A 17,032-nucleotide genomic window follows, 5' to 3' on the forward strand; every position below is an offset into this window, starting at 1 on the left:
ACTTTTCAAAAAAATGGAAATTAACATCTGAAGAATGGCTGGACTCTGCCTGTCAGCTCCTTCATAATTTTTAGTTGTTTTTATTGATCCATACACTTCTTAGGCACAACTCCATTACTGCTTTGATAATTAAAAGATAATTAAATGCAAGACAGAGCATGTATCATGCTGGGGAATCACTTAGCAAGTGAACTGTTGTGCTGAAAAGTGGAATTCTTTCTGTCACTCATGGTGCAGTGATACACCAGTAACAGATGCCACGGGAGCTATTTTGGGGATGATCCAGTGGCTTACCGGAGCCACAGAAGACAGCAGAAAAGCATAAGGTTCAGAATTCAAGGGAAGTCTTGCCACAAGGGCCTTCACACTTTGCAAATACATAAAACAAGAGCAAATTCACACAGGTTTACATCAGCTTCAGAGCAAGCACAGCATTTCCCATATAGTATGCAATAAAAGATGCCAAAGTCTGACTTTTTTTGATTTAAGAAAGGAAGACTGGTGGGTTAAAGGGGAGGTATCTTAGCAGCACCAGGAGTGAAGGCACCAAAGCTCTGATCACAGCTTTGCCACTGGCTCACTAACACTGCAGTTATTTAGGTTCCCTGTGCCCTGGCTCACCCATCAGTACAATGGGTATAATACTTCATCCTGTCCTTAAGAGGCAATTAATGCTTGTAAACTACTCTGGGAACCTTGATTAAAATGCGCTGCAGCTTTGCGATAAGTATTCCCTCTGAAAGAGCACACAAGCTGGGTTTTGATGGTGGAAAGTACTACCTGACGGCTGCAAAAGAAAAATAATCATTCCGAATGAGATGTATGTGCCTGACCTATGCACATGTGTAGGTGGATCCCTCCTGGAGTATTTTTCTTTCTCCTTTTTTCAGTTACTATGTGTACATTGCAAAGAGAGGAGCAGTGAGAACAGATAATTATAAAGCTTTTGAAAAGCCCTGGTATTTTCACCAGAGGATCACAGTGGGCCGTCTTCAAGAATTCTGATGCAGAACTCTATGTAATTAAAAAACATAATTATTTCTAATACTCCTCAAACCCTGTTTTCATTAAGGAGAGAAGGGGGAAAAAAGACAGATCACTTTAAATATGAATGCTTTATGAATAAAGAAATTTTTTTTAAATTGATGAGCATTCATTTTCCCATACAGTCACATAAAGTCTGAGTAGTTCATGTAAAACATAATTATCAACATTTTAAACCACATTTTCCCCTTGAAAATAAATAAATAAGGACGCCAAAATCTTTTTTGTTCATTAAGAGTCAGATCCAGCAGAAAACATCTGCAGACTTCTAGACCAAGCAAGCCCTGGAAGGCCATGGTACTGGCTGCACCTCGTGCCAACCTCAAAAATTTGGCTGGTTCAGAAAGATTTAAACAAAACAAAAAAAGCCCTGCAGCTTTACATGTCTGGGAATTGTGGAACTGCGTTAGGTTTATGAATAAAGAACAGGGGTGAGAAAAAAAACAACTCCTTTTAAAAAGGAGATCCCTCTCTCCCTCCTGCCCTCCAGCATTCTGGGTGCTAGACTGGGGCTCCTCTCCCTCCCCAGGGACGTCAGCAGTTGCAGCCCAAACCGTGGGCTCCACCTACACACCCTGCTGCAGAGGGGATGGGGGCCCCAAATCTGGCACTCGCCCCCACTTGGCACATTCAGCGGGCACCCGAGCAGCCAGCTCCCAGCCATGCTCCCAAACGTGCAGTAGCTGCCACTGGAAACCCAAAGGAGCGTCCCCAAGATGGGAACCAGCCTGAGTTGTTCAAAGAACACTGCAGAGGGGCAGGTGCAGCTCAGGGTGAAGAGTGCCACTTCACGCTATGAAGGTGGCCAGGGGACACAGTGGTCCCCCCTGCACCAGCAGCCTCTCTAGCCCCATGGAAGGACTGAGCCCTGGGAGCAGCCCAGGATTTCTACCATGGGCTTGAAGAGGCTCCAAGGTGCAGCAGAGGGAAGGAGCCTCAGCTACCGCAGGCAACCAGCAACTCATATTTAGATTTCAGGCTACCCTGAATATGTGTACGCAAACACCACAGGGGAGATGATCGCAGTGCCAGGGCTGTTTGATGAAATAAAGGAAAAGTTTAGGATGAGGGCCCTGCTACAGCAGGTTCTTTAATTTAATGAAAATTAAAGAACTTACTGCTAGTGTAGTTGTCACATATTCAGACTTTTTATAGAAATAACAGCTTTTTCTGACTACTTCTTCACTACATCCCTCTCTGGGAAGCCAAGAAAGCTCCCAATTATTGATGTCACACCTTATCTTCTGCTCTATTCAGAGGACCAGCCTACATTTCAGACTGACACCCAGCTCATCTTGTGCAGCTAGCCCTATGCAGGGAAAAGGACTGGGCAGGTATGAAAAGACCAAGTAACAGTACGCCCATGTGTTCTGCTTAAAGCCAGCCCAGAATTTTGGTTTTGCTAGTGTTCATTTTATAGACACCTCCTCAAGAGGAACAGCAGCTGTAGTATGCTGCCTGGGTTAGAAAGATGTGATACACGCAGAGATATATACTGGATATGTATTAGGAGAGCACAGAGGGACTCTGTGCCACGACCATGTTACTGCAGACACTCTGCAGGTGTGTATTTACAATCCTATTTATATAGTGCTGAAAGTGGACTACATTAATATACAGTGTGCATGATTCACTGTCATTAGTTCTGCCTTCCAATAATGTGGACCCTAAGATAAATAATATCACTAGAGCCTCTCCCATACAATAAATAGACTTGTTAGTTTAGTTATAGACACAAAATTTCCAACTGCAATCAGAGAATCTTTTTAAATTAATAAAAGTTCTTGAAGTGAAACGTTTGTTTAAGTTGAAATGAGCCAGCTGACATAAAAAAACCAAGAGGAGCCAAGACTTGTCTTTAAAATGAAGAACAAATTTGGTATCTTAAATAAATAGTATTATTCTAAACATGCACTAAAATAAATCATGTATTTTAACAAGAGTAGATACAAAATATCGTCATATTTATCATCAGAGCTTTATATACCTGTTGGATTACTCCTTTCAAAGCCTTAAGAAATGTACCAGTGTCTTTGAATTAAAATACACTTTCTTTATGCTAAATCTGTGAAAGTTCTCCTGTGGGAAACACCGAACTCTACATTAATTTTTTTTTTATTTAAAAAAAAAAAAAGCTCACACAGCCTCAGAAAAAAATAACCAAGTGGCAAAAATCCCAACTTTGTCCATTCAGCCTTTGATTCTCTCTTTGCCTTAATAAAATTGTTGACAGAAATTAAGCTAATCTTTGCAGTAACTTTTTCATCTTTCTTTAAAACTGAGGAGTTTAACTAGTTGCAGTTCCATCAACCCTGACGTGCAGCTCACTATAAAGATGAGATCCTCATCCTTTTTTTTGTCCATGTCTAACATTTAAGGAGAAAAAAAAAATTAAAAAATAAAATCCATTTAAACTCTAGATTTTGGCTACAAAACATCTCAGTAAGACACCAAGATAATGTCTCTCACAAATCAAACAGTAGCAGTAGTACCATCCGTAAACTCAGAATTAAAGAGCCAGCATTTTATATACAACTGTAAAAAGTATTTTTAAAACACTTTTTAAAAAACATTTCGCTCATTCTATAGCATGGGCACTGAAGGCTATAAATAACTGGATCAGTAAGTAAATTCACCATACACTAGAATGACTCCTGAGGTAACTCAGTAAAAGCTGAAGAGCTTGCTGCTAGTATTTAATGGGATAGCCCAACTCCAAAGTCAGAAAGAGCAAAATATCTCCCTTTCATTACAAGAGTAGGGAGGGAAGCTTTAAAAGGTACACAATTAGTTAGCTTTGCAGTGATTAATTCAACAACTGCAAAGCCAAAAACAACTTTAGGCACTTAACCATGAAACTGTCAGGTCTCTATGCTTGACGATAAAGCGTCTATAAAGTAAACATTAACTTCTGTGTTTTTTCTAGGTGCATATTCCATCATGAGAAGATGATAACCAAAAAATTACCAGGCAAGCTCAGCAGAGGCTTCCTGTACATTATTACCCCTAACAAAGAGGTAAGATGTGCTCAGATTCCCTTCCTTTTCCTTACTGCCAGCTCTAGTAAGACAGTTCGTACTGTTCCCTAAAACCTGACAGAAGGGTTTGAAAATCAGATTGAAAATCTCTTCTCCAAGGAGGCAATGAGTCCATTGCAACAAAGGAGCTTTAAGGATGAGGGGAGCCCTACACTAACCACATTCTATCCATATCAAGGCAAAAGCAGGCAGCAGCTCTTCCTCAGACCAACTCCCCAAGGAAGCCAAATGAAAGCTCTGCACAAGTAAGGAATGCAAAAGTGTAAACTTTATCATCTCTTTTAAATAAACTCCAAAACTGAATAACTATCAAACAAATTGAAAAAGACCAGGAAGGCGACAAATTAAAAGAATAAATCAACATATTTCTCTGACCTGCAAATATTTAATTCAAGCACATTCTTCTTCCAAACAAGATGCCTGTGAGTGTTTTGATGGCTGCTCATAATCAAATGTGTCACTCGCAAAATTACAGTGTTCGAGAAGGGTACTGGGCAACCAAAAATGGTTTTTGCTAGAAGTATGTCACAGGCACGTCTTTTAGTTACCTCAGAATTGCACACAACTTCGCTTCATTCCTTTGCACTGGCTGCACGCGGGTTGCTTCACAGAAATATAACTGCAGTAATCTGCTTGACAGTAAACAGTAATCAGTAAACACTATTTATTGAGCAGATACGTGTCCCTGCTACTCCTTCAGTTCACCTATCCTCCGTCTGTCTTCCACTCTCTATTCTCTTGCTCTCAGAAATTTTAGAGGGGGAAATAAATAAATACAGGTAGTGAAACAGTGAAATCCCATAGCTGGCAAGGTTTTCCTCTCTGAATGGACAAATTCTTAACTCCATGCAGCTCCAGACATTGAAGGATTAGATCCTAACCAGGGAAAACACAGGAAAATGGTAATAAATATTGCATGGTAATCCACAGGAACTTTGGTCCCAATGTGATTTTTCTACAGTCCTACGAAAAAACAGCATTACAACATCCATAATCTCAGCTCGTATATCAGAGCACTCTCTCCATTCTCCTTGGCCTTTCTTCTTTCATGTAGTGTATTTTGTAAGAAAATGTACTTTTTCTGCAAAAGTGAAGTCAATGCTGTCCCATTCCAGACTGAAAGCAGCACAGCAACTCTGTGAAAACTACCACAGACCATCACACTGCACAGATACAGGTGAGGAGTGAAGGGTTTACAGCAGCATTACTCTGGTAGGGACTAATCTGAAATTCCTTCTGACAAAAGAAGTCACAATTTGCTGGAGAGAAAAAATAAATGAATTGTATTCATGTGCAGTAAGAGCACTTCATGTCATAGTGGATTTTTCAATATCTTAGTTCTCTTTCTATTCAGGCATATGTCTTTTTGGCAATAAATTCTGAAGACCCAAGAAGGTAAAACTTGCCTAACCATGAGTGTCATTCACCCGATTAAAATAAATTCCACAGCTGCTGTTTCTTTCTCCTGCAACTATTTTTTAAGCTCCTTCCCACTGACAACTAGCCACTGCCATACACCGCTATAGATACAAAAATCTTTTAAAATATCAGCTTTTCAGATGCTTAATTTTGTCCTATTCAGGTAAAATGTTTTGCCGCGTAAAGTTCAGTAGAGCTGCCAGGTCATCTTTCTTAGTAAAGATTTTCACATGCACAAATAAAAATTGAGGAACGACTGAAGAAAAAAAAAAACCCTAGACAAACGATTTTAAATGTTTCTTAGATAATGCAGCACCACAACAAATCTCTAAGGAAAGTTGAGCTGAGACTGCCATGAACACCAAATAAATCTGCACCACTGGGATATTTAAGGTCCAATAAATCTTACTTTCCAGTGTTTTAAAACTCCAGAAGATAGTTTTGCGGCTCTAGACTCTGTCTGCCTACAAGCTATCAACTCAGACCTGCCATTTGTGAGAAATATTTTCAGAATATACTCATGTTTGTTGAACAACCAAATTATGAAAACTTTTATTAAAAAAAAAAAAGAACAAACCACAAACACATATATACATGCATAAAAACCAACCAAACAAGTTACTTTCTTCTGTTTGTATGAAAATGCTCAAGAAAGTTGGTCAAAAATGCCCATATTTCCAATTCAAATTATTATTAATTTTTTAAGTATCTTTTGTTGCAGTTAAAAATATAAAGCCAACAACTAATTGTGAAAAAATAAAATGCAAAGCCACAAAATTCCTCACAGAAGAGCCAAGGGTTAACATCAACCTAAGAAATCACACATTGTGCAATTTATTTGATATTGTTAAAAATACTAACTGCTGGGAAAAAAAAATCAGATGTTATAAAAAAAAAAAAAAAAAACAAAACAAAAAACCATTTTATTACAAAAAAAAAACTGTCTGCAATTTGGTTATACCAAAAGCACATTTTGTGGATTACGAAAGTCACTGCTTCCCTTGGCCTGACAAAAACACCCTGATGGCATGGCACACAACCTTGTGAAGGCATTAGAGCCTGCTTCCATAGAAAGGCACCTGTCATACCAGACCTTCAGTCCCTGTTTCTACACTGCTGTCCTTCACTGCCATCCCTACAAGCCTTTCAGTGAGAAGTTGGTGAGGACAAGATAAAAGCGTGCCCGAAAAGCCAGTGAGAGGCAGCAGGGCTCATAAGCAGGTGCACTTCCTAAACCTACTTTTACTTTTCATTCCCGTTTGGGAAGTGAACTGTTTTCCAACCACAATAATCACTTTTAAAGGTGGCAGACCAACTGTGGTCCTGCTGAAGGACAGCTTCATGCAGTGAAATACTCCTTTGACCATCCTCAGTGGGGCAACAGAAAAGCAAGGCGGTGCCTTACAAAATATTGTTACTGTGTCCTTGGTCCAGCGAACTGCTGTAAAGTTTCAAACTCTAGTAAATGTAACATGAAGTCCCAAAAATCACAGTTCCCTCTCGGCAAGCTGCAAGAGAATTAGAGGCTGCCCAATGAGGGCTGGATCTTACTCTAGATGAAGCTACAAGAAGTTTTGTCCCTTCCAAGTACAGGAGCAGATCAGAGTAATAATCAGAGGGATTAATCAATCTTTGGCAGTATCTAAGTTCCTGACAGGTTGACAAACAAAGTAGGTTAGATTCACTTTTCCAAAAATCATTTGTCAAAAAAAAAAAAAAAAAAAAAAAAAAAAAAAAAAAAAAAAAAAATCAAGTTATGCTAACCTTTGTTTTTCTACTAGCAAACCTTGTGTCACAAACAACTGAAAGGCAGTGATGCAAAATGGATTCTTGCCTAGATTAGTAAATTTTTCCAGGAGTTGTAATATCCTGCATTTGATGACATCATGAAACTAGCAAGTAAAAGTTGGTTTTCAATTTGTTCTACTTTTCCCTCATTAGTGTCTGTGTCAGAAACAGAATAAGAACCCTCATTAAGTCACATTAAATTCTTTAAACTCATTAAGGGCTCAGAGAAAGAACAATACAAACACTGGTGTTTTTGTAAAAAAATTATGCAACACAGATGGACTTCCATGTCCGTGTATTTTTAGAATGGATGTATGTGTGCAGGGCAGCCGAAGAGAGCGATTTGCACGAGGGAGAAACAGAGTAACAGAGGCAGAGCATACCTTACATATGACAGAATGACACCTAGATAGAAATGAATTATGCACCATCACTTCTGACCTGATATTGATGAGGCACTTTGTATCCTGAGTTCTGGCAGAGCTGGAGTCAGCGCCGTACCCCACACAACTTTTTAACTAACAATTCTTTGCGACTTTCTACAGGGAAAAGACAACCTTGAGGGCCACACAGCCAGCAGCAATCAAGTGGCAATCAAACTTTTTGTCCACGGACTACTTTGATTGCAGCTGCTGTAGCCTAACACACGATCTGATTTCAGCTGAAGACACATTTACTAGCCATGCATATGGACTTACACGTAAGGTACAGGTGTGTGCAGAGTTTCAACAGTCTTGGAGAATATCTCTGGGTGTGCAAAGGGCGGGTATTTGTTAGAAGATTTATTGTAGCTGAATGAGTCCGATATACGCTGTTGATAACTTCTGATCTTACCCCCCATAAGACTGGAAATATGAGCTCAATGCCACAAAATTATTTACATTCCTACACTGTGCTCAAACAACTATTACAGGATTAATTTAATCCATTACATTATTTTTTTTTTTTCATGACAGACGTAACATGCAAATAAGAACGTAGTTCTAAAGAAAACTCCAGATCTGAGGAACGTAAAAGGAGACTAATTGGATGGCATAAATTTCAGATGTCTGTAACAGGCCACAGAAAGAAAACAGTATATACAGTAGAATGGAGACATGAGTTGTTTCCTTCTTCCTACCACTGTTAACAGCTGAAATGAGAGGTGGGAATTTTACTGAGGGCCCCCAGATTTCAGCCTCCAGAGCTGGGTGCCCAGGCGGTATGGGCAGGCAGCTCTCCTCTCCCATTGCTCCAGCAGAGGCAGATACTGTTTACCTGCAAGGCACATGGTAAGGCTAATCTATTTTCACAAGCTTTTCCCTCAGGTATTTGGGGCAAGGTTTAGTTTATTAATTGTGTGTGTGCATGTGTGTCCATATCTATTTGTGCAGGAGGAAAAGGCTCAGCAATGATCAACGTGTATTGCATTTTTGGATTGTACTCTGTAACTGCAGCTGGCCAACGTCTGCTGAGTGTATTTAACACACCTAACACTGAGAACTCTAAATAGAAAAGCAAACTATGTTCAAGTGAGGAAAGTGGAGTTATCTTTCTTTCATTAACTGAATTCATGAAGCAAAGTTTCACCTGCATAATAAGTTTTTATGTTCCACATCTCACAGCTTCTGCCTGAAGAGTGGTGTGTGAGAAAGTCAAGACTCATATGTTGGAAAACCTTCACCTCCAAAGAAAATTACTTTATCCTAACTCATTTAACTTTCATTAAACCACATCTGAATATAGGAATTTTAGGCAATACTTAACTTCAGTATCTACTTCAAACGTTTTTAGGTAAGTTGGATTTTGTTTTTTAAAATAGTCCCTGTAATGTCACTGGGATATCCAAAACCAGTCTGCAAGATATTTGGCTGCGCAGACCATGCCTTCTTTTCCCCCTCTTTTTAATTAACTACTAGCAAATATTCTCTTGTGCCTTTTTTTTTTTTTTTTTTTTTTTTTTTTTTTTTTTTTTTTTTTTTGTGAACCACCAACCTGTATGTTTAATTTTTTAAGTTTCAGTATGTACTTCAGACTGCAGACTTAAGTAGGTCAGGAATACCCCAAAGGATACACACTTGAAGGCTACAGATAGCAGAACACACCATTTACGGCTTTGTATATACACATACATACACATTCTCTATAATATAGGTAGATAGATTCAATGATTTAAACACACTACATCTATACCACGTGTTTCAAGAACATTCAGATATTTACACTGTTAGATCACCACTCATTTTAGACCCACTCTAGTGCCAGCTGCCAAAAAAAGGTATACAAATCAAAATATGTTACCTTTGTTCAAACAATACTGCTGTTCATTATATAATAGAAACTGTCACGCTTAATCTCCCAGGAACCAAGAACTGGTACATTCTTGGATCAGAGGTGGCTTGAAATGGTTTGAGGCAAAACTGAAGTACACTATTTAAGTAAATCTTGCTGAGAAACATTAACTGCATTGATGATTTTTAGCATCATCTTTTATGGGCATTTTTCCCCACGTCTATTAGTAAACTAAAAATGCTGGAATATTTTCAAAATACAGAGAGATGAACACACTAGCTATTTTTCTGTAACATTTTACAGTATCAAATTATATATTCCCTCTTGGGTTGTCAGCCTTGCTAAGTGCAATGGGGGATCTGAAAAGGATGCTTGAGAATAGACACCACAAAGAAGTAAAATGTGCCTATAAAAATTACACGTTGACTTTGAAAATACACCAAAACCTAATTTTTCCTTGAGCGCTCTCAGTATTGTCCAAGTATCCCAATGCCTCCTGTGGGTACTACAGGCTGTGATTTTCATTTTCCATTAAGAGATGAAAAAATTGCTACAAGCAGCATTCAAAAATATGTCTATGGCATGATATAGAGAAATACAGAAAAAATGGTAAAAATGCCTTAAATTCTTCAGAGTTGGACCCTTTTAAAACAATGTTTCAACCTGGGAAGTTGATAACTTAAAAATACATACACTTCACTTATTGAGGAAAATCTCTTTTACAGCATTACTACTCCAGGACTTCTTCAGATTTTTAAGTATTTTACAATTTCATCTCAAACAACATGGATTAGACAGTATTCATCAGGCAGACACAATCTTACTTACAGACAGACACAGACACACACAACTCTGCAGAGGCCAATCCTGCAGCTTTTACTGAATCCAAAAGTCCCCCTGACGACAGTGAGTATTTTTCAAGAATGAGAACTGCAGTATCAGGCCCCAAAAGTGCTTATGAAGATGAGATGTTACTTCAACAGATTGAATGTTAGATTAAATATAAAGATTGAGGCAAGACAAGTCTGGGGTTTAAACCCTAGGGAGGATTGACATTTAAAGTGTTGCCACTGAATTATAGCTCTCCACATTGGGTGGGGTAACCTCCTACTGGGTGGAGTGTCTCCCCTAAAGGAAGGGAAAACTGGCACAAGCCAACTCAGTCTTTGAACGATTTTCCTACTTGCCAACTTATGAAGTCGTCCTGACGTCAACTTCGTCAAGGAAGTCTATTGCCCAACTTCATTTTTTACTGTAGAAAGTTTGCTTGTGCTCAAAACCCCAGCAGATGTAGAAAAGAAATCAAGGAAAAGAGACAGAAAACCCTGAACAAAATAAAGAAATGAGGAAAAAATATGATGACTGGATTTTACGCTTATTTTTAAAAATCCTTTTGTTGGATTTTCTTGTTTCTAATATCAAGTTAATATAAATACATACAGATTACTCAAAACTATTACTAAATATACGTTAAAATCTCATTCAGCTTTAAGACATGGGGTGGAGAACACACAGAAAGTGGACACTCTGAAAGATAAGATCTCTTATGTGTTCTGCAATGGCTAGTTAGTATCTTCCTAAGCAGCGTCAGCAACAGGTGTAAAACACACTCATACTAGGAAAATAATATTCATTGAACAGCCATCAAAGGTATATTTAACATATTATTTCTCTCTGAATCAAAACAAATTTTTTCTCTAAAAGAAGAAGTCAGGTGATGGACAAGGCAGAAGGAATGCTGGGGGGAATAAAATTCAAACAAAACAAAACAAAACAAAACAAAACAAAACAAAAAAACAGTTTAAGTTACCGTAACCTGAAATGCACCAGCCATCACAAAGAGCAATTGGAGAAATCCAGCAGAGCTCAGCAGGAAAGATTTTTAATAACAGATTGAAAAACAAGAATAAAAATAACTGCATCAACAGGGCCTTTCTTCCTCAGGCCACAAGCCCGTTTTTACTTGATATTTAAAAAAAATGCAGTTTGGCCACTAAAACCAATCCAGAACATTATTAAAAGTTAAAAGCTACCAATTACTTCTGTCTGTTCTTTTAAAGCAAAGTTTGGCATTACGTCAGTTGGTTTAAAGAAAACAAGAAAGAGAGAGAGAAAGAAGGAGAGAAAGTTTCCTGCTTGTATAAATTAAACCACCAGGGAAGGTGTCTAGCCACTTGTAAAGCATTTATTACAGGTTTTTAAAGGGCTAGTAACAATTTAAAAATTAAATATTTGAAAATAAATCTAAAGGAAAAGAGAAAAGATGATCTGAACATGGAAAGAAAGCAGACTTATGAGAAATTAGACATGCATCAAGTGAAGCTAAGAAAGTAAAAATTACTATTAGCACTAAACTTTGCAATTCAAAATAATTCTATTTTCAAGGCAGAAAGTCTTATTGTAGCTGCTGTACTCACACACATCCCTTACGAGACGGAAAAGTTCCACCGAACTTTATGGGATGGAACCAAGTGGGTTCTGCAGAAACGTCCTACGGAAGCGCCACCCGTGGCAGCGACGCAATTTTATGAAGCACATTTTCTTTCGATAGCTTTACTAAATCCACATACAGAGATCCCCAGCAGGAATAAGATTCCTTAGTTAATGCAGCAGGACCATATTAAAAATCACTGATAGAACGATTGGCAAGTTCTGTTAAATTTTAGATGTATTTTTCACTGGTGGTGTTATTATAAAATTTTAAAGAACCACTTTAAAGGTACTAGAAAATAAGAATCTGATAGCACAGAACATGAATAAAACATAATGGCTATAAGTTTCTTACACACAGCTGTGCCAGTTCACCTAAATCATAGTCTTCTAAACCCCGTGATGCCAAATCAGAGGCTCCTCTGACTCCAGACGACACGTCAAGTGGAATGGTGTTCGGTTGTGCAACGCTTTTGGTGTGTGACAAAATGTCCACTGGGGATTTAAATCGAGACTAGGGGAGCTATCCTCCCATTGCTCCGTGTTTCATTTAAGCCTTGGTCTGCATGACAAGAAGTCAGAGTAATATGCCAGCACTTTCCTCCCCTGCCTGTGCTCCTCTGCCCCAGCAGCGTTTCTTGCGTTCTGGGCACATGTACAACTGGCGAAGGAGCTGCATTCTGGAAGGCCCTTTATTGATTAGGTGCAAAATAACATCAAGGAGTGAATAATAAGCATAATTTGAAAAATGTAGTTGCATGTCTTGCCCTTGTAAACATTTACTATTTAATGGTGTAATTGTACTTTAATCCTTCACATCATCTAATATAACTCTTTGTGCTTTTCTTTTAATTAGCAACAGTCCAAAAAAAGCAACTCCCAGAAAGTTTGTACATACCATAAAAAGTGAAGCACAAATAGTTTTAAAATTATCAAATATTCTCTCTTTGGATGCAAGCTTATCTTTTAAAGTCAAAAGAGAACTTCACTGGCACAGGGCAGGAAAAAGAACTCCATAATTCATGACAATACCAAGAAAAAAGTTCTTCTCCAGAAGGACTGGAAAGGGCACCTTTATTTATCTTCTGGACAGACAAAAATAATAGAACCTCGACCAGATATGCTGTAATTAATGTATCCAAAGGTCAACAGCCAATGGTATTTATACAATAAATGGGTGCAGACTACGCTGGTTATAGTATTAATCACCAGTATTTGAAAATAGCATTGTTTTCTTACTAGGTAAGGACTTGAGAAAGTTTCAGAAGCAAAAAAGAAACACTTTTTTTTTTTTTTCCCCCTCGTACCTGCCTGCTGTTCTTTTTAACCAATTGTTTTTTCACTCACGAGGTATAATATTTGGGACAAATATATCCAAGTTTACAGTTGCCCAGGACTGCCAAAAACAGATTCAGACTACCTCACTAGTTGTGTTGAGGAAACTAAATTAAGTAAGGGCAAACACCAACTGGAAAGTTGTCAGTTTACTGAATGAATGGCTTCATTTTACACACCAGTTAGAATATCTTAATCAGAATATATTTCTGTTCAAGGCCAATACCTTCACTACCAGGTGGCAGTTTGTTCTATTTGAAACTGTATTAAAAATGTAATTCATTTCCACTATACTTTCACCTAACAAAAAGGGTTGTCAGATTCCCAGCCTATCATGTTCAAAAATATTTAATAATAAACTTTCTCACAATGTTATATTTGGTGTTACCCACAAACCTTTATTAAAGCGATACTGCCAGTGTGGCTTCAGTTAAGATCTGAGAATGTTTCTATTAAGATTATTACATTAAAATATTGTAAAGAGTTTGTAAGAAACATAAATATTCATGCACATACAGCCCCCCCAGCCTTAGAAGGAAAGTTCCACATAAAAAGAAAAATTTAAATACGTACCAAAAGTTACCTGGTTGTAATTACATTTTGGGTTTTTTCCTAAATGTCTCTGCTAATTTTTTAACTCTTTCACACTGTAATGTAAAATAGTTTTATTTCAAAGCAACTGCCTGATAAAGTGCTAAAAGAGGTAATTCGCATGAACAGTAATTAGTCATTGTTTGCAAAATGCTTTGAAAATACAAAACGCAACGTGTCAACTAGCATTAAGATATGATAGGAATACACAGATTTGACAAGAAACAATTGCATGTCACAGACACTCCAGTCCACAGACAAGAATTAGTACTTCGCTGTTATAAATGCATTATCACGATATGTGGATAAGAGCATTCTTTACACTCAGCCAGAGCACGCATGATAATAGTGTGCACCATGAAAGTTTACTACAAATGCTAGAGAAGACATTATAGAAAATAATCTTGCTAGGGATTCATCAAATGTTACTGAATTTACTCTCACTGATAAAAATGTAAGTCAACCCATAAAGCTACCATATAAATTATACTAAAAATGCATTAAAAACATGAAAGGATAACCTGGCTGCATCGCGTTTGATGCCCAAACAAGTCTCAGATCTGTGAAGTTGTCATTTACATTCTTTTCCTTTATTAACAGTGCTATGAAATAAAAAAAAAAAAAAAAAGCCATACTCTCACAGGCAAAGACTGCTCAGTGTTATTTGGAGTCTTTTAGAGGATCACAGGCAATACATGTAAACTTAAAAGCTGATGCAACTTTGCCCTTTACTTACTTTGTTGTGACTATGTATATGCAAAGTTTAAAACAGAGAAAGTTATATGCAACAAAAAAAAAAAAAAAGTGATAATCAGACAGAACAGGGTGGATTAGGAACTGACTGCATTCTCATGTCTAATCTCCCTTGATTTTAAAAAGGTAAAGCAGACTTCTGTTGTCATAGTCTGAGGATAAACTTTTATACAGGCACTGATGCACTACTGAACTTCAGAATCACTGATTCTTTGTGGCAAACCTCAGGCAGGTATACATTATTCAAGAGGAAAAAAGAAAAATACTTTTTTTTCCCCTTTACAGAGAAAGGTTCCACTTGTTTGGTTTGACCATATTATTAACAGACTTTCATTCAGTGGTTAAAATAGAAAAAAAAAAAATCTTTCAAAGTGTTGATATCATTTCCAGACAGTCTTGTCAGCATCACAATTTACAGGAAATAGTTGATGTTCTCACACAAACCGTGTGTTTACTCATAGACCCAGAGTACTTGAAAAAAAAAAAAAAAAAAACAACCTTCACTCTTTTGAAGGTTTTTTTTTTTTTTTTCAAATGTCACTCTGGTGGAATATCTGAGAGAGCTGTCTAACCTAACACACAGATTGTGAACATGAGGCAAACACAGACTGCAGTTCAAAAGACTACTGTAACTTTTATTCTCATTTTGTCCACGTCAGGAACTGGCTCTTACCACTACTTTCCTTTGCTGCCCCTTGCATTTTTAACTCTGGCAGTCTTCTCTAGATGTTCAACTCTTACTAAAACCAACAGGAAAGTAACATGATGCCACCAATATCCACAGGATTCGGTTGCCATAGGTGAAGACAGCCCGAATGACAAAAAAGTTTGATGGTTCCTTGAGAGACTTTACTGAACTCAATTAAATATAACCTGAGATGCATTAAATTATTGTCTCTTTCCATCAACATTTAAAATGGGCTGCATAGTGTAAGAGCAGTGAAGGTAGCATAGTCTGCAGAGCAGCTTACATTTTCCTTACTAGACAATCCTTCCCCCTCGGAAGGGACTTGTCGCCTTGGTTCCCTAAGGGTGCTGGGGTGACCCGGCTCCTGCTCTGCCAGGCAAGGTGCTCGCACTGGCGGAGAAGAAGTGATGGAGAGGAGACGTCTCTCCAGCTTATCACTTAGTTAGCTTAGCTCAGTCAGTGCACTGGAGAAGTTTGCCATTTGCAGACAGAAAACAAAACCGGTCGTGAAAAAAAAAAAAGATAAAGGAGACTAGCGGGCCCCACTAGAACCCGCGTAGGAGTGCCGGGGTGTCTGAGTGCCGTGATTTGCAGCAGGGAGGCAGATAAACAAAGCCCCCGAAATGTCAAGCCCCCTCAGGGAGCCTCTCGTGTCCCAGGGCAGTGCGCAGCGGCCGCAGTCCCCGGGCCAGACTCTGCGCGGCCCCGGACCCAGGACCGGCCACCCCAGCCCCGGCCGCGGAGCGCCCACCGCAGCGCAGTCCCTCCAGCCCCGGCCTCGCCTCCATTCATTTCTCCCTTCGGAAAGCCACACGCGGGTGGCTGCAGCGGGGGCAGCCCCCACCGCAGCCCCCGGGCCGGGGGGCGGGGAGGTGAGACGCTCCACGAAGTTGCGGCAGGCAGGGAGAGCCGGGCGCGGGGACGCAGCGCTGGCAGTGGGGCTTCGCCTTTAAGAGGGAAAAGTTTTACGTCTCTCTGCCTCTGATTTAAAAAAAAAAAAAAAAAAAAACCAAAAAAAAAACTAAACAAAAAAAAAATTATCACCACCACCACTATGCCTCCTGTTACCCCGGTGTGACCGGGAGGGATCCCAAGTCCTTCTCCCGGAGCAGCACCGCTCCGCACTCGGCCTCTCCCGGTGCGTCCCAGGGAAAGGAGAGGAAAAATAGGAAGGGAAAAAAATTTAAAAGGGAATAAAAAGGAAAAAAAAAAAAAAAAAAAGAAAAAAGTTTTTCCCAAACTTACTACTCTTCATGATGGTGTCTCTGTGCCCCGTTTGTCATGATCCCCATTAAAACTTCCAGCAGCGGCAGGAGCGGCAGGACTGTGCGACTGCAGCCCATCGGATGCGAACCCTCTGTGCTCGTCTTCTACTTCCACCCCCCGCGTCTCCCTTCCCCTCCCCCCGAGCGCCCCGGTGCCGGGGAACCGGCGGCCGCGGAGATAAGGCGCGGAGCGGCGCGGAGGGGAGGGCAGAGCAGAGCCGCACCAGCCCGCGGCCGCCGCCGCTCCCCTCCCCGCCTCCGCGCCGGGGGGCTGCTCCCCCTGCCCGCCGCCGCCGCTGAACTTGACCCTCCCGACTCCAGCGGGGCTACCGCCGTTTTGAAGTCGCCAATTTCCAGCCATCACACATGGCTTTGACCCTCCGGCGGGGGGAATGGGGGGCGCAGGGGGT

The 17,032-nt window shown here is 39.6% G+C and overlaps 1 protein-coding gene across 2 annotated transcripts in view; it reads right to left on the reverse strand.

The window, feature by feature from the left end:
* Nucleotides 1–16,694, reverse strand: part of TRPS1 (transcriptional repressor GATA binding 1) — a 213,190-nt gene extending 196,496 nt beyond the window's left edge. For both annotated transcript variants that reach the window (XM_041470622.1, XM_041470621.1), the window contains exon 1: nt 16,603–16,694. The gene's annotated coding sequence lies outside the window, so the exon portion shown is untranslated. The remainder of the gene's footprint in view (nt 1–16,602) is intronic.
* Nucleotides 16,695–17,032: the final 338 nt, after the last annotated feature.

This window comes from Pyrgilauda ruficollis, unplaced genomic scaffold (assembly GCF_017590135.1).
Source record: "Pyrgilauda ruficollis isolate IOZ18807 unplaced genomic scaffold, ASM1759013v1 scaffold25, whole genome shotgun sequence".
Lineage (NCBI taxonomy): Eukaryota > Metazoa > Chordata > Aves > Passeriformes > Passeridae > Pyrgilauda > Pyrgilauda ruficollis.